This window comes from Octodon degus, unplaced genomic scaffold (genome assembly GCF_000260255.1).
Source record: "Octodon degus isolate 3935 unplaced genomic scaffold, OctDeg1.0 scaffold00014, whole genome shotgun sequence".
Classification (NCBI taxonomy): Eukaryota; Metazoa; Chordata; class Mammalia; order Rodentia; family Octodontidae; genus Octodon; species Octodon degus.
In genome coordinates, this window is record NW_004524590.1 from 24,551,425 (window position 1) to 24,569,821 (window position 18,397).

Sequence of the window (18,397 nt, forward strand, 5' to 3'; positions counted from 1 at the left end):
TGGCTAGCCTGTGCTTTCTCAGAGATGTGGAGAGGTTCATCCTGGATACAGCAGCGCCCCAGCCTCTCCTCCAGTGTCTTGAAACCTCCAGTAACTGCGAGCTGATTAAGCCTTTCTTTCCCTCGTTTTGAGTGTTGGGTATTTGTCCCAGCAAGGAGAGAAGAGTAACTAAAGCACCTCCCCACCCCATTATGACACCTTGACCTGCATCATGGTAGGAGTCAATTTTTCCTTCTTATCTCTCTGTGGATTCCAATAAGAGTCCTTGGTGACAAGACACTTATATACTCACCATCATTTATACTTGTCCTTCAAATACAAGCAACATAAACTTCTAAATTCAGGCAGAAAGTGAAAGTCACTGATGATCATGGAAAAGTCATGGACTATGATTTTTATTTCTTTAATTGATTTTATTGAGAAACAAATAGCAGTGAGATAGTTTCAAAACCAATTAGGACAGTTTCAATAATTAATATATATTCATATTGTTGTCTTCGTAGTGGTTTTTCATAGTACAAGATGCAGACAGGATATCCTGTCCAAACACTATTAGTACAAATCTTTCTTCTCATTGAATTAAGAGAAAGTAGCTGTATATCTATCCTAACTATTTTGTATATACAGATGTGCATTCAGACTGATTTATATCCAAACTCACATTGCACACCCAACTGTGAAACTGTGAGTCAATTACAGGTTGTTTTAGGCTGCTCTGGGGTCTGCAGCCATCTGCCTTGTAGTCTCTTTCCCCCGTGTCTGTATGCGCCCCAGGAGCTCTTCTATGTTCCGAAGACCCTTGAGTGTGGTGTCGGATGGGACAGCTAGAATAAAGAACCCATTGGCCCACTTCTATTTTCTTTTTTTCCCGCCATTTCCCTGGGGAAAGGGATGAGCTTTGCTTTTTTTTTTTTTCTTCGTTCACAAGTTTATTATGAGAAACACTGCAGTGTTCTTGTTTAGTAACATCATCTTACAGGAAGGGGAAAACATTTCTGTTCAGAATAACTCACCAGGTTCTGAGAATAACAAAGAACACCATGGGGGTGAGATTTGAGAAGGAAATAAACTGAGTGCAGACAAATCATACAATTAAATTAAACAGTATCCCTGAAAATAAACAAAACAATTTCAAAACTCACTAGTAGAGGAGAGGCTTGGTACTTATTTTTTAAAAATCTTCATTAAGCTCCAAAGGTTGTTTGCTGCTACCTTATCTACAGTCATGCTGTGTAAAGCTACAGCTAAATGGAAGCTAAATTGTATTCATGAGGTGTTGATGTTTGCATCTTATTATCTGCATTCTCTCAGAGAAAGCAAAGAGTAACTACACATAGCAAGATGCCACAAACTGGTTTCTTGACCAACAAGGTCACTTCATCATGCAACTCGTTCATTCTAAAGTGGCCATAGCTGTTGATGACAAGAGGCTTTGCATTTTTATATGGCACATTTTTTGTCTGTGTGAAAACAAATTTTTGAATGTTAACTATTTTCTGATGCTCTGGAGTTACTGTTGCCTTTCCCATTTCCATTAGATCAATAAATGGTTCATGACAATATTGTATAAGTTTAAAATTTCATTACAGGACCTAGTCTGGGGTACAATGAGTGACTTGTGGCTCCCCTCTACAAGGTGCTGGATCAAACTGCAAGAAATAGTATTTTAGAATATCATCAAGTTCCATGATTGCAAGCTTGGTTACCACAACAATAACAATAGTTTAGAGCATTGAAAATTGTTAGTATATTTCTGTCATGGCACCAGTTATATCCCTCCATCTGCAGCTAGTGACCTGTAGACACTAATGTGAGGCCATTGGGATGATTAAATGTTTTGGATATATCTTGGCCAAAGGTGTAACCAGCTCCCTGAGGAGATATGCCCCAACCACCACGATCGTCTGGATCTGACCACAGCAAATCACACATTGCAAATTCACCCTCAAGGGGAACTTCTTGTAGGCAATCAAGCGTTCTCATGTGATCCAGTGTATCTATGCATGGAGAGAGGCCACCATGTAGACAGAAGATCTTCCCATCCACCAAGGCAGTAAGAGAAAGATAATAAAAAAAGACCTATACAATATTTCCAAACATTTGCATTTCCATACTTTCTTAAGCACTCATCATAGAAAACATAAACTTGTGTAATTAGTCTACTCTCATGATTCCCTCGAAGAATAGTGATACATTCATTACAGTGAACCATAAGAGCTACAAGCAGTGTAACTGTTTCAATTGAATGATATCTTCTCAACATAATCTCCCATAAACAAATAATTTGTATCTGGTGATTTGCCACCAATTCTAAACAGTTGCATGAGATCATGATATTGCCCACTTACATCTCTACAGGAGATGGACATCAACCCTCTTGCATGTTGGATTCTTTTGCCAGGGTTTCTTTAGCCTTCTCACACAGGCTCTTGACCTGACATTAGAACAGCTGCTTGCACTCATTCAGCTGCTCATCCCACTGGTCCAGCTCGTTGGTAAACACCTTCTTGTCCACGATGCCACCAAACTGAACTGGCTGCCACTCCACACTACTCCAGCACCACCTCCTGCACATGGGCCACACACACATGCCACCACCAGTTCCTGGGGTAATTCTGTGGTCCCTGATGATTTCTGGGCACCACATTGGCTCACTGGCTCTTCCTGAGGTGCTCGGCCATGGGCAGCTCTGCCTCCTCCTCAGCTTGCCCTAGCTATGAGCTTTGCTTTAAATCTCTCTTCCTGTCTAAATAGAACACAGCATGTACCATTTGCTCCTTATTCCTACCTCCCTTGAACACTCCAGTCTCATAGTTTAGCCAAAAGATTGGATGGGATGCAATGAAAGAATTAGCCCATTCACAAAGGAATTCAACAAGGTATCTCCAAAATCTTGATTTTTTTTTTGGTTATATTTGGGAAACATTTGGTATACAGCCTACAATCTTCTATGAACTCAATACAGATTTTTTAAAAAAATACTACATGTTAATTTCTGTAAAAATTCCAAGTGCTGTACTTTGAATTGACAAATCCTAGACATTTTATACACACTCAGGGTGCTCATCTTGCCCTTTCCACTATCTGTAGTTAGAATTCTGCTAAATGTATGCTGGTTACACAAAGATCTTTGTAAACATTTTGTGGTGTTTACCCCACAAAGGTCTCTACCAACAAATGGTGACAACCAATGCCAGTGCTAACTGGCAATAGCTCTTAAAAAAAAGTTCTTCAATTAACATAGATTTCAAATATGTAATGAGAAAGACATGTCAAGCTCAGAGCGTGTGCTTCTTGCTTATTTGTGGGTGGCTGTTAGTGAGTAGGAAAAGGACCGAAGCTGTAAATGCAGCTTGTCAACCACAACAACGTGCCTCCTTGAGTTTTGGTTGATCAGGACCTGAGAAGGTAATAATTTAACTACATTTTATATAAACATAACTGCATATTTGCAAGCTTTGCTTCAAGACTGTTTTGTTTTGTTTTTTTTTTTATTTGTGGAACCGGGGATTGAACTCAGGCCCTTGCGCTTATCAGAGAAGCGCCCACTCCACTGAGCCATCTCCCCAGCCCCCTCAAGACTGTTTTTATATGTACTTTTATTTTTTGCATTTTAGTTCAGGGTTTACAGGGCCTACAGGGCCTCACTACTAGATAGGACTCACAGTGATCCTCCTGTTTTCAGCCTCCCAAGCTCTGGGATTACAGGCAGCATGCCATCTCAATTGCAGTCTCAGCGCACGCCAGAGGCAGGGCTGGCGCTGCATGGTGGGGATGGAGTCCTGGCCACTGCATCTGCCTGAGCAGGCATTTGAATCTGCAGAGCTTTTGGGGCGGCCCTTGCTTCAAGACTTACGCTCCCCCAGCTGATCAAAAATTACCAGTAAATGTTTGCCCAGTCTATTATAGTAATTTAATTAAGCAAATACATCAGAATTATATGGGACTATGGGCATGAAATTCACCAGGTATAATAAATTCTGAAGAACCAGTCATTACAGATTTCCAGGGGTGTGCTAATAATATATGCAAGGCAGAAGACAAAAGGATTAAGAATTTTTGCTCTCATGCTGCTGAGCTATCAAACCAGTCAATCCTCCTTTTTAAAGAAACAGCAACTATTCAGTTTTTGTTTGTTTGTTCATTTGTTTGTTTTACTGTATTTAGTACAGGGTCTACAGGGTCTCACTACACAGGTTGAACTTGTAGTGATCCTCCTGTTTTCAGCCTCCCAAGCGCTGGGATTACAGGCACCTGCCACCACACCCAGTTTAGTCACTCTGTCAGTGAGCCCTGGGGGCAGGACCAGCATGGCGTGCAGGGGACTGAGCCCGGTCCCTGGGCCTACGTAGCAGGCATGCTAGTCTACTGAGCTATCTGGCTGGCCCTATCTAGTCTTAAAGCCTCAATTTTGATAAGATTTGTCTCCAGATAATTCTTTATTTCATTTTTCACACAGATTGGGTGGGGTGTACCAACAGATTACATCAGTAAGCTGAATTACTATTACATAGTATCTGCTGTCTTTATCATGTTGTACAATTGTTTCCCACAATAAGTCTATAGTCTCTAAGTCTGTAAGTCTTTTGTAGATGCTTTATTTGTCAAAATATTATGAGAATTATATAAAATGTATTGGTCATATAATCTCCACAAGAATTAGGTGAATAACATTTACAAAAATCACTCTTTCGAGTTATGCAGAACATTTTCAGTTACTGCAGGTTTTTATTTTTATTTTTAATTATGAGCAGAGCGTTCACTGAGCAAACTTTCAATTAATTTTAGCATCCATTTTTGCCAACCTAGGAACTAAAACATTTTGGATTCTCACTGGACTCCTTTGTTTCTAATAATACCTTGGACACGGGAGGAGTAGCCTGTTGGTAAACAGCAGGTGCCCTGCAGGCCTGAGGCAGGTGCAAAGCATGGTTGATGAAGGAGATGGGCTCAGTGAGCAGCATCTTAGAATGGTGCATTTAAGAGCTGGAGGAGGTACACTGGTTTAAAATTACTGATCATAAGAAATAGTTCCTGCAAATGGTGTGTGGCATGTGCCCTCATGCCACATCATTTTGGTTGGTAAAGAGAAGCAGAGTTCTCCACGGGTACCTGAATCTCATGGAAATGTCTGGGCTAGAATGAATGGTTCAGTGGGATGCCTGTGCAATTTGCACCTCTTGCCTGAGGATGAGACGGAAGCCAAGAGGGAGCAGATGAGGGTATCAGCAGAGATAATAGATGGCTCAGCACATGTCCAAAGGAAGGGAGATGGAATATGCACTGCCTCAGAAAGAGTGAAATGCCCACTTTTCTGAGGTCCTGGATTCCTCAGAAGTGATATTTTCACTGAAATAGAGGAGCACTTTCTCTATTCCACGAGGCTAGAATTTGACTTAACTCCGGGGTGGGGGCAATAAAAATAAAATGCAAAATGCATCCCCTGATAGTTTTACTTTTTCAGATGTTTTGAATATTTATTTATTTTTTATTCATTTTAATGAGAAAAAAGATAAAACAGCAATGAAACAATTTCAAAACAGGTTAGTAGGACAGCTACAATAATTAATAAACTGCATATTGTTGTCTTCATAGTAGTTATTCAGAGGTATTGTCTAAGCAATATTTGTATAAACCTCTCTTCTCAATGAACTAAGAGAAAGTAGCTGTATATCTATCCTAACTATCTTGTATATACATATATACTTTTTTCTTTTATTTTTTTTTCTTTTCAACAAAACAGTCCTTTATTTATACTTTCGCAATGTTAGTAACACGTGATACAAGGTTGTCTAGCAACTAATAGCTGACTTTAACCAGAAAGGATGTTTATCTGAGGACTGAGGTAGCTTGTTTGCTCCAGGTACTGAGGCCTACCCCCACCTACACACAATTGATCAATTTCCTAGTTTGTGGCTCCAAACAAATCCCCCTTTTTTTTGTTCTGCTACAGATGGGTGTTCCATTGCAGTTAGAGAAGCTGCACTTAGAGAAGTCTTTAAAGGACCTTTTCATACTTGAAGCCAGTCCAAAGATTGTAGGCATTTAAGTTCAGCAAAATAACCCAATATAGTCCAAATACTCCAAATAGTAGTGAGTTATCAGCACAACTGGCAATTTTCAGAAGTTGCTGACTTGAGCCTTTTATAGCTCAGCATATTAATATTGCTTTACTTTTTATACCTCATGGTTATACTTTTCTGCTGGATGGTTAAGACCAAGTTAAAGCAAGACCCATATAACAAAATATGTAACTTTGGTATCTGACAAGGTCAGTTAAATCCCCTCAGGATTTACCCTGCAACCATGGATAGCACCTTCTAGATCCTTTGTCAGCATCAGCCATGTGAATGAGTCACGGCCATTGCTTGACCAATTTGCCTTCTGTGAAAGCCTGAGAGAATGTTTTTCTTTCTATGATTCTCCTTAGGTACATTAACATACCAATGAGTATAAAATTTCTTATCTTAATAAAGTACATGAAATTTTCATCTTAAGAGGATATTGATCCCATTTGTGGGAGATCCATTTGGATAATTATTGTTGAATTTCCATTCCCTTCAAAATTTGAGACAACAAAATCTACTTGTCCTTTATTATTCCAAAGGCAATACTAGCGCACAAGAAGGAAGATGTCTTCTCTATCCAAAAGAACCTTACAGACTCCGAGGAGAAGATTGTATGAATAGATGAAAACCACTAAACAATGATACATGTACTTAGCATAGAGCAGACAACTGGCTAATGTCTGGAATTTTGCTGTAGTCTAATAACCAAGGTGAAGCACATTTGATCATCTAGTCATCATAGACAGTGATACGTGTGCCTGGTACTGTCTACTCTTCAGGGTAACCTTGTAGTTATTGTTCCCAGAAACTACTGCCCTTTGATAGGTTTCTTTCAGCCCTTGAGCCTTCCCTGAACTTCTCTCCTCGCCTAACACCCAGTTACTGCAAATCCAGCTTATCTGCAATTCCACTTTATCTGCAAAAGGTAACTAATTTGTATTGTTATGAAAAAAGTTGTATCAAAAGTTAGGTCAGAGTCCACAGTGCTGTTCAGTCTGCCTCTTATAAGGCTGTGCCTTCGTATGACTCACTAACTCAGAGCCCAGATTTTCTCATCTTTGGAGAGCAGTGATCACAGCTATTGTGCAGGTTTTGTTGGCAGAGTGTTCTGGGCCTACCTGGAGTGGTAAGTCTTGAGCCCCTTAGCATGGTTTGAAACTTAGGATATGCTTGTTTGCATAGAAATGCAATTTCTTTGTTGGTTTGTGTGGGCAAGAGCAAGCAAAATGCAGATTATAGCTATTATTTCATTTTATTTGTGAAGTGTCATGAAGCCTTGGGAAATATAGGTTATATAAATAATGGGAAGGTAATGTTATTTTCTTTATAAGGTTATTACAAGGATTAATCACCAGCCACAGAATCTTAACATTACCAAATGTTTCTTAAATCTATTTCGCAACTAAAATGATTAAGAAAAACATAAACTTTCATTGATAGTAAAAATACAAGGCTTAAGATAAAGAGAAATAATCTGGGGTTTGTCTTTCTAACCCAAGGTGGTGCCCACGTGTTCTGCATTCTTCCGAGCGGTCTCGCTAGCTGGCAACTCTTGGTGCCTTGAGCACCGGTTCCGTCCTTCACAGCACCTAATAAAGTGGCTCGTCGTACTAAAGTTCAATATAAATGTGCCAAATGAGAAATGAGCAAAATTATAATTAGAAGTGCAAAAGAGGAATGGCAATACCCTGTGCACTGAGGTCTTGTTGAGCAGCCTGCAGTGTGGAAATGCTAAGCTCATGGGGTGCAGCATTAATGAACAAACCACCGAGTGCTGAGTTCAGGAACAAGAAGAGACAATTATAGCTCTGCTGCTGGCGAGGCAGAATTTTCATCAACACAAGAGGCCTGAATAAAGCTGTGGAAATTTCCATTTAATAGAATCAACCTTGGAGAATCATAGGAGACAGGAGAATCTGTTCTTTGTCCCCAACAGAACAATTGTGTCCTAAAATAAGATTCTACTAGTCTTATGTAAAATTCTGTTTGCAAAGATTTGTTTATATTTGCAGGCCGCATGCCAGCACTCAGTAGAAAGATTAGACAGAGGCTGTGGACATTGAACTCTTGACTGGCTTCCTTTCATACCTAGTGGGATGTAATTTAACTTTAGTCTTGGCTAAGAATCAAAGGTGTGATTGGGATAAATGAGTGTCAGTTCAGGAACTTTCTTAAATGACTTCAGTTCTGAACTCAGTGGAGCTTGGACTCCCCTACAGATGTTTTGCCTTTCTGATACCTTTCATAGCACCTCTTTTGCTGTCTACCTATCACCGATGGTTTTGCTCTTTTTTTTTTTTTTTTTTTTTTAATGTATTTGGTACAGGGTCTTACTACCCAGCTCAAATGCATAGTGCTCCTCCTGTTTCTAGCCTCCCCAGTTCTGGGATTGCAGGAGTGAGCCACCAAGCCTGGACTTGGTGGGGAGCTCAGTGCACCGAGGGGTGGGGCCAGTGTGGCATGCCATACCAGGGATCGAGTCCCTGCGCTTGCTTATGCAGGTGCTTAGTCTGCGGAGTTACCTTGCCAGCCCTGCTGGATTTGCTCTTGGCATCCTCTTAGGGGGTCTCTCAGACACTTGAGGAAAAACTGACTGGAGATCCCAATTTTCAGTGATCTTTGCAATCCTTTGCAACTCTAAAAGTAAATACCTTTCTTTAATAATTATTTGTAGATTGGCAAGAGCTAGATCCCAGTAGCATCATTTTCCTAACTAATAGAAAAAAAAAGCTCAGCAAGAAATGACCTCTAGAAGTGAAAGCATTTGTCTGTTCAGAAACTCCATATGAGTTCAATCAAGATTATTAAGATGTATCTGTATGCACTGAGGTCCCCTGGAGAAGGGGGAGGACACGTACAGAACCCTCTTTGCCTCTTTGCCAGTTGCATGCTGGGGTTGCTGCTGAGCAGCAGGATGGAATTCTGCAGACAATTAAAATGACCACCTCCTGGAGTGATCAGTTACAGAATGCAGCAGAAATGCCTGCAAATATGGATTAGCATGCCCTAAAAATGCATCGGCGAGAAGCCCATCATCAGGTGTTTGTGAACCTAAGTTTAACCATGGAAAAAATAAGGTGTTTTGGTTTTTATATGGATTATATTCTTGCTGTGTACAAATCCCCATAGTATGAGACGCTTGGCTTTGAGCTGACTATGGAGAGACTTGTTTCTATTGGGTATCCCCAGGAACTGCTTAACTTCACGCATGATTCTATGTTTCCTACCAGAGGACTTGTCTTTGACACACTGTATGGAAATCTCTTGAGAGTTGATGCTTATGGCAACCTCTTGGTCTGTGCACATGGATTTGACTTCATAAGAGAGCCAGAAACTAGAGAGTAGTATCCAAACAAATTTATCCAGTGAGATGGCACTGAAAGATTTTATACTCTGAACACATTATTTAATCTTCTAGAGACCTACCTGCTGGCCTGCCTGGTAGATTTTTTTTTTTACTAGTTGACCTAGATATACCAGCTGTGAGACAGGATTTAAAGATGGGGACCTGTTCATGTCCTACCAGAGTATGTTCCAGGATGTAAGAGATGCTGTTGACTGGGCCCATTACAAGGGCTCCCTTAAGGAAAAGACACTTGAAAATCTTGAGAAATATGTAGTCAGATATGGAAAACTGCCTTTGCTTCTGAGCAGGATGAAGGAAGTAAGCAAAGTATTTCTTACTCCCAACAGCAACTACAAGTATACAGATAGAATTATGACTTATCTGTTTGACTTCCCACATGGCCCCAAGCCCAGGAGCGCCCATAAGCTGTGGCAGTCCTATTTTGACTTGATCTTAGTGGATGCATGGAAACCACTCCTCTTTGGAGAAGACATGGTACTATGGCAAGTGGACACTAAAGCTGGCAAGCTGAAGGTTGGCACCTACACAGGCCCCTGCAGCACGGCAGTGTCTACTTGGGTGGCTCATCTGATACAATCTAAATACAGAAAGAAAGAAAGAAAGAAATCTTTAAAGTGTCCTAGTGTTTGGGGAAATTATAAAAAGTTATACATGGTATGGTGTCAACTAGAAGAAAGATTCATTCTCAAATAGCAGTTATATATCCACAGCAGGCTGTTGCTTCACAAAAATGTTGTTATTCCCTTATACTGAAGTGTTTCTGGTTATTAATTTTTCTTTTCTTTCTCACTGTAACTCTGTCTGTCCACCTGTCACTTCCTTTTTCCTTAATTATTGTGCTCTCCTGGTCTTACTCAGTGACTTAGAGCAATAGTTGCGGCAGCATAACACTCAGCTAGAACAGACACAAGGGTTGTTGAGGGAGAAGAAGACAGAGAAGAGTAATTCACGCATATGTGACGAGCTTTGCAATTTGAATTTTCATCTCCCTCCAGCAGAAGTCTTACTAGATTCCAGTATTTGCTGAGAACTTCATAAGAAATCATCAAGATCAAGGCATTTGTTTCTAGAGGTTATTTATGAGCTAATTATGGCATGGTCTTCAGTACTCGTGTTCCAAAAACTGCTATGTCTAGCGTCTTGGGCCGCTGTCAGCCTTCTTAGCTCTACAGAATCAAATCAATAGGATTTTCCTTCAGTAGAAATAGTGTTAGGAGCCACCAGGTGGCAGTGGAGAAAGGAGAGAGGGACAGAGAGAGAGAAGGATCGAAGGAGAGGAGAGATCTTGTGCTTTGCTTTGTTCAACTTTTAAAACAGATTATGATTATATATTTCTTATATAATCAGGAAAAATAAGACAAATTGGTTGACTTGATTAAAAAAAAAGAGGATGTTATATACTCAAACTTCCTCTTTTAGAAAATTTTTACATATCCCAGAATTTCAAATGAAGCCTGCGAGCATGTGCTTGTTTCCTATTTTCAATGCCTTTCTTTCAGTTTCTCAAGTCAGGAACTTCTGAGTTGTTTCTCACTTTCTCTCGTTTCCTTAATTGTTATTACCCAATTAATCTTTGCCTCTTCCTGTTGTTACAGATTTTCTCAGATACATTCAGAGGCTTCTCAACAATTACAGCAGGAGATCAAGCTCTTCAAGCCCATATTCAGAGCTCGGACACCTCAGGCCAACCCACCACCCATAAGCAGAGAATCATACGTTGTACACTGAAAGTGCATAAGAAAGCAGAGCAGTAATTCTATCCTAATTTTAATTCCCATCTACCATCTACTACTGACAGAACTGCTCGCTTCCAGTATTGTCAAATTATGGACTTAACTAATTTTTAGTATAATAATGGGTATAAAACATAGGGATAAAATATATAAATGTAAAAAATATTTTAAATCCATCATTGATTTATAGACAACAGATGTTTTTACTAAATTATGAATATACAAATTTATATACATAGAAATATGAGTTAATCACCCTAGGATCATTTTTATGAGTACTTGATCTCACTACATGTAACAAGTCTCCAGCAAGTAAGCCCTTTAAAGCCTATAAGCCCTCAAGGTTTAAAGTTATTAAAATTTCAGTGTCAACTCAACATTTAAAGATAGAGCCATGGTATAAGATGGTTCATCCTCCCATAACAAGAATCAGCTTCTTATTCTTCTGAATAACCTAGTTGAATTCATTTATACTGAGGAAACAAACCCACCGACTAAATACCTCATGTTGACAGCAAGAAAAATTTCATGTTGCATATATAGAATTTAAGGATTCAAAATTACTTATTATATCATTTGAACTTCACATATCATATGAGACTGACAAAGAATATGATTTCTATTTTATAGAAATGAGAACTTAATTTCAGTAGAAATAAGGTATTTATGCAGGATGACATAACTAAGGAAGTAAGAGAAATATGACCTACATTGGTTCTCCAGGCCCTGGTTACACATATAATCTGGACAAACTTTGACCTAATCTACATTTTCTGTCATGAACTGGAGATACACATAGACACACACATCGCTAGACACAGTTCCTTGTGCCTGTAGTACTTCAGCATAACGAAAACCATTTTAATAAATGCTTTGAAGGAAAAGGTATAAGTTAAAGCTTAGGGGTGTGGATCTGTAACCCCAGTACTCTGAGAAACTGAGGTAGGAAAATTACAAATTTGAGGCCAACCTGTACAATTCAGAGATTTAGGGAGATCCTGACTCAAAATAAAAACTAAAAGTTTGGATGTAACTCATTATGAAGGTTTATTTATACTTGGAAATATATTGAAAAATACTGAGTGCACCACAAAGAGCAAACCATAGTGAAATCCAAGTTCTTTAGGGAATTTCTAAGGAAGTGTAGGGACCCATCTCTCTTAAACTATGTTTGATTAATGACATAGCTTGATGCTTTCCTTGTTAGCCTTTTTGAATAATACAGAATAAATAAAGGTAATATTTCCAGTTATCATTCTCTGTCATATAAGGGAACATATATTGGTTTCGATTTCCAGTGGGATACTGGTATTCTGGAGTTGGTGTTCAATTGCACAACCCGATCAAGACTTGGCTGCCTATCGCAGCGACTTTGGTAAACCATGTGAAAAGAATAAATGTAAACCAACCAACACGAAACTAGCTGCACTTCCCCTTGCTGCCTCTGGCTGTCCAAATCTCCACCCCAGCCCTTAACCCTGCAAACCACGGATGTGTCCCTGATAAAATTTAAAGATTAGAAATGAAGCTTTCCATCTGAACGGCACGTGTAGTTTCTCTCTTACCTCAGCACTGGCTGTGTTTTCCATTGTTGGCAGACTGTAGCTCCCAGTAATAAAGTCCGAAGAAATTCTATTGTCTTCCGAGCATTCCCATCATTGTTTTGGCACATGCTCTCCTGTCAAGATGCCAAAGAGTTCTGGAGGTGGGGAGGATATATTGTGCTTGTAAAAAATGAACCAGCTCTCATAGAAAGACCATTTTCAGCACAGAATTGCAACCCTGCTATAAAATTAGAACTGCTTCTCCATGAGAAACAGCTTTTATTAAAGTAAGTACAAATTCTTTCAAGAGAATTCCAGGTTTTATATAACTTTTAATTAAGTTTCTCAAAAGCAGGAGCTCATTTATTCTTCCTCTGTCTACATGGGGCAGTGAGGTACAGAGCGCTGTGTTCACAGAGACCTTGCTTTGAATTCTAATTCCAATTTGAGCTTTTATGTCAGTTTGGCTTATTCCTTGGGGTTTTCCGAAATTATTTGCTTGAATATCATTAAAATCTACTTTTGTTCCCCATTTTTGTTGCACAAATTTCTTTCGATATAGCTATTAAAAAGTTTCAGATATTTCCTCTCACTACAAGATTACAGTCAGTATTTTAAATCCAAATTAAACAATATGAACTCGCAAAACAAATTAAATTCTAATATGCCTTCATTTCCTTTCCTGATTGGAGATAAAAAGTTGATAAAAAGGGAACCTTAGAAAACTGATTCTAGCAGCAATATTACCAAAATCTTGGGAGCTTCTCTGTTTATCTGAGAAGCAAAAAGCCACATACTGTGAAAGTTTCAACCAACTCAAATCCCAACAAACATTACATTTGGCATCCAAGTATAAAACAGACTATAAAACAGAATACACTTTGCAGGAGGTATGTTATTTTTTTTCTTTTCCAATATTTTGTAGAGATGGAGAACTCAGGAGACAAGATAGCACACAGTTCAATTCAGAATTGCCAAGAAGGAAATTTTCAAGTCATGGAATTAATCCCATACATCTTGTTCCTAGTCATGTTACTAGACCTCTCCCAGTGGAAATGTTAATCTGGATCCATAGAACAGAAAAGCATCGAATGCACACTTATGTGTACGATGCCTTTTCCTGTAACTACATACTTACTTACTATAAATTCATCTGGTGGCATAATATGCATACAGTGAAATGTAACAGCAGCTGTATTTGCAGGAGGTCAGCTTCTAGGTATTTGAACCCACTGATATCTCCACTTGTACTGTGTGACAATAGAATACCCTGAATAAGGGGCTCTTCGGCTATATTTAAAGATAACTCATAAAGTCCTATATAGGAGATAATAAAATAAACCTTAATACATATGCCTTTTGCTTTTAATTAGCCATATTGATAAACAGACTTTAATTATTTTCTGCTATCTCTGAGCATATGGGTAATTATTATGATCCCCTTATGTTTTCCAAATGGCTAATGTCTCATGATGGTGTAATCTTTGCCTAAAATTGAAAAATAGATTTGAATTTGTTTTAGAAAAGGCGTAATACTGAAGAGAATGAGTGCCCAGTGCACCAAGATAGCCTCTTATGTCTAACCTAAGCCACCTCTCTGTTTAAAAGGCTTAAATTCGAATAATCTTAGAATATTAGAATTGGAAGTGAAATAATGGTGTGCCATCCTCTACATATGAAACAACTGAAACTTAGCTCAACTGAGGACCTGCTCAAAGCTACACAGAAGAAAGAAGAGTGTAGCAAGAAGTAGAAAAGGGCTCCCACACTCCTCTACTGATGTTGACTACCTGAATGCGTGGGAGTTTTATGGTGAAAGCTTGAACTCTGGGAACCCAAACAGACCAGGGTTGGCCACTTGTTCCAGAAGGACAATTAAGGAGCCCAGCAAGGGTGAAATTAGGACAAAGCTTTAATTAGCTGGAAAGTACAAAGGAAGAGTATCAAGATGTTTCTTCCAGGGTTCACAGAAGTTGAGGCTTTAAATAACAGTGAGACAAGGGTAAATGTTGAGGCTTTACTTAGTTTGAGGGAGGTAGTTTGCATAGCTGGCAGGGTAGATAATGTGGGTCAAGCTTGGCCTGCTTGACTTTTATTTCAGAATTGTTTTTGTGAGGTGCTTCTATGGCCTAAAAAGGCAGTCTGGTTCCCATGAGGTGATAGCTCTTGCTTGTAGGAGGGGGCTGCCTTGGTTCTGTCTGCAGTTGCTTCTTCCATGTGTGTGTGGGGGAGGGTATATCACTGAATGCTGATGTCTTGGGATGTCTAGGGAAATGATCAGAGTCATCTAGATGCTGCTTCAGGGGTCTGAAATAGAGTGTTGGTAAAAGCTGGCAATTGAATATTCCTTCAAATCATGAAAACATCCTGGTCATTCTTACCTTGGTTTGCTAAGTCTTGAAAGGTGATGAGATAGGTTAGGTACATTTAGGGGAAATATATCTATATATCTCCCTTTAGTGACTAACATTCTTGCATGCAGAGTTGAGAATACCACTGACCTAAAGTTTTAAGGGAATAAAGGAAATAGATATAAAAGGAAAGCAAAGAGGCCAGGACATACACTGCTTTCAGTTATCTATTGGTCATCTACAAACCCAGCCTCTAACTTCTTGTTATATTAGGAGAAAGGGGTCAGAAGGCCCTGCTTATGGCAAACTCTGAAAATGACAAAGGAATCACAGGTGACCTCTGGAAGTCATTTGCTTAGGGTTAGCAAAACCTGGAAGGAATCCTGCAAAGTAATTTCCATCTCCACACCCTACCCATAAAACAAATCTTCTTAATGACTGTACAGAGTCAATGATCATGGCTCATAATAGCCATATTTTATCTACACTATTTCATTATGATTGGCATTCATTGAAAAACTATGTTCTAGACATTTGCTTGATACTTTTCCTTTGACAACATATTTCAGTACAAATTAATGCAGTAGGCACTTGCTCTGGTTGTTGCCTATTGCTCCTAGATCCACTTCTGGCTCTTTTCCTGTTCTGCTCTGTACTTTAAGAGGTTGAATCTTATAAATTACACAATCTAGGTTTTCTTAACAACTGGCTTCCAGGTAGCTTTCGCAACAAAACTGAAAAAGACAAAATGATAGAACGTGATCAGATGCCTGGTACTGCTGCCCATTTCCTCCTGCTTGAGGCCCCATTTTCAAAAGAGCTGTGCTCATCCCCTGATCTAGCTCCTACCTAGGTATCACAGACTTGTAGCTTGGGTAAAACTATGTTCCACCCTTGTGTTTACAAGTAGAAGAAGGAGCATCTGGTCTTGGGTTTCTTCTTGCTTTCTGTTTGTACTTTCAGCTCTTCAAAGATCTTTATCACAATGAGTTCAAGTATTAAAAATTTCTTCTGGACCAAATTATATATATTTTTATCATTGGAGTTTAATTAATGTCATTGTTTTGCACTAGCCTTTTGATATGAAACTGGAGAGCAGGCAAAATTAATCTATAAGAATAGTCAGAATGGTGATTATCTGAGGGGCTGGAGTAGTACTATTTATTAAAGGCATGAGTAAGTCTTCTAGGAGACTGGAAATATTCTATATCTTGATATGAGTGTGGTCTTGTGGACATATTTTGGGGTTTTAATTGCAAAATATGATTTTTTTAAATGAAGGATCATAGGTATGCTTAGCCTTCTCCATCCTGGGTCATGTACATGCAAAGTATCCATGTTAGAGGAACCCTCTACTGCAGCACGTTCTTGGCCACATGCGCCCACCTCCAAGTCCCATGGAAGTTTGCTTTTCCCATTTCCCTCTATTTATAAATATTCTCCTTAGTTAAATGGGTCCCTCATCAGAGCCCCTATTCATCCTTAAAACTACTTAAAGAAGTCCTTAAAAGGTTACATGGACTGTCACATGAGTTCTTAAGCAAATTGTGTTTGATAAATTTTTATCAAATTTAATTTTTGGATAACTGTCAAATGTCTGCTAATTTTCCAGGATCTATACATTTACCAAACTTTATTTTTATAAGATCTAGACCTTTCCAGGTGATTTTAAAAATTTTTGTTATAACAGGAAATTTATTCTAGAATATTATTAATTTAGTCTCATTTTTGTTATTCCTATCCTTTTTGTTCTTTATCCTTATTTCTTATTCCTACCCTTAGTTGACTTCATGACAGATTTATATTTATAGACTGTTTCTAGCAATATCCACTCTTGTATACCTTTTAACATCATTTGTCAACCCACCTACTCTCTTTCACAATTAACACCAAAATATTTCTCCTCTATTAATTGATTTTGTTTATTCCTAATTGAGTTTTAGGCCTTTTTTCTGTTTTAAGTAAATTTAAGAAAAACCATGAAAAAATCTTACCTTAATATAGGTAATTGAAACAATTATGCCGGGCTGGTGAGATAGATCAGCAGACTAAGCACCTGTTTAGGCAAATGCAGGGCCCAGGGTTAGATTCCTAGCCCCACACGCCATGCCAGCCCCACCCCTGGGCATTCAGAGTTGACCAATGAGATCAGCCTGATGGCACAATCCTGTAATCCCCGCACTAGGGAGGCTGAAAACAGGAAAACAGGAGGGTCACTATGAGTCTGAGCTGTATAGTGAGACCTTGTACCAAATACATAAAAAAGAAACAATTTACTACAAGCTCGAGCTGTGTAGTAAGACCTTGTAACAAATAATAATAATAATAACAATAATAATAATAGTAATAATAATAGTAATCAATTATGTCATTAAAATAAGTTATTGACATTATTTTCAGCTGCAAGAACTTAAGGAAGCCACATCAATAAAATTTGTTGAGCAATATTTTATATAAAGTCCAAGTACTAATTATGAAGAAACTACCTTTAAATTATTATTTATAGTTTATTGGCAGTATTTGGATATAGTGGCTGTACTAGCTATGAATATATACACATTTACTTTTAATCTATAAGACCATAATAATTTCTCTTTATTAAAGTTTGAAGACATTTAGTTAAGAATTTTAAAGAACCTTGAAGATCATGTAGGTTACCTTATTTCACATCTTTATGAATAGAAACAAACACAGCACAAACGTATAGAACAGTTTACATTTTACATTTACATTTTACACCATCACATGAGGCTAAACTTACACTGCATTTAGAATTTTTCTCAATTTATAGCTACACTTAGAAAACATAACCAAATATCTTGTAGAAAGTTAGAATTCTGAAGTCTATCATAGCCATCCGAAAATACCAGTCCTATCCAAGCCTACAATTCTGAATGATATAATTTCAAACTTCTCTTTGAGACCAAAACTGGCCCTAACTATCCATGAAATTTTAGATAAGTCATCAAACAAAAACAAATTAATTTGCTTACAATGTTTTTCTCCTCCATTTGCACCAAGAAAATAGGGTTCTTTGAATTGCTTAAGTAAGAGATTGAACAATTTGGCTTTTACCATCTATCTATGTACTTATTTATTATTTAATTGGTAGATTTTATGGCATTAGAAGATGGCATATAGAAGGATAAGCAATCACATCAATAGAAGTAGAATTTGGAAGATTAAATGCCAGATATCTGAAGAGTGCTGCATATAATAAAATGGGTCCTAAATATTTTGACTTTCTCTTTCTTTCTTTCTTTCTTTCTTTCTTTCTTTCTTTCTTTCTTTCTTTCTTTCTTTCTTTCTTTCTTCTTTCCTTTTCTCTTCTTCT

General features: G+C 38.3%; 1 protein-coding gene and 2 pseudogenes across 1 annotated transcript in view; 2 read left to right on the plus strand and 1 right to left on the minus strand.

The window, feature by feature from the left end:
* Window positions 1-1,592: 1,592 nt before the first annotated feature.
* LOC101570201 lies at window positions 1,593-2,647 on the minus strand (annotated as a pseudogene).
* Window positions 2,648-7,092: 4,445 nt separating this feature from the next.
* Window positions 7,093-18,397, plus strand: part of Hnmt (histamine N-methyltransferase) — a 58,949-nt gene continuing 47,644 nt past the window's right edge. The window contains exon 1 of the mRNA XM_004626386.2: window positions 7,093-7,194. The gene's annotated coding sequence lies outside the window, so the exon portion shown is untranslated. The remainder of the gene's footprint in view (window positions 7,195-18,397) is intronic.
* LOC101566089 lies at window positions 8,955-10,016 on the plus strand (annotated as a pseudogene).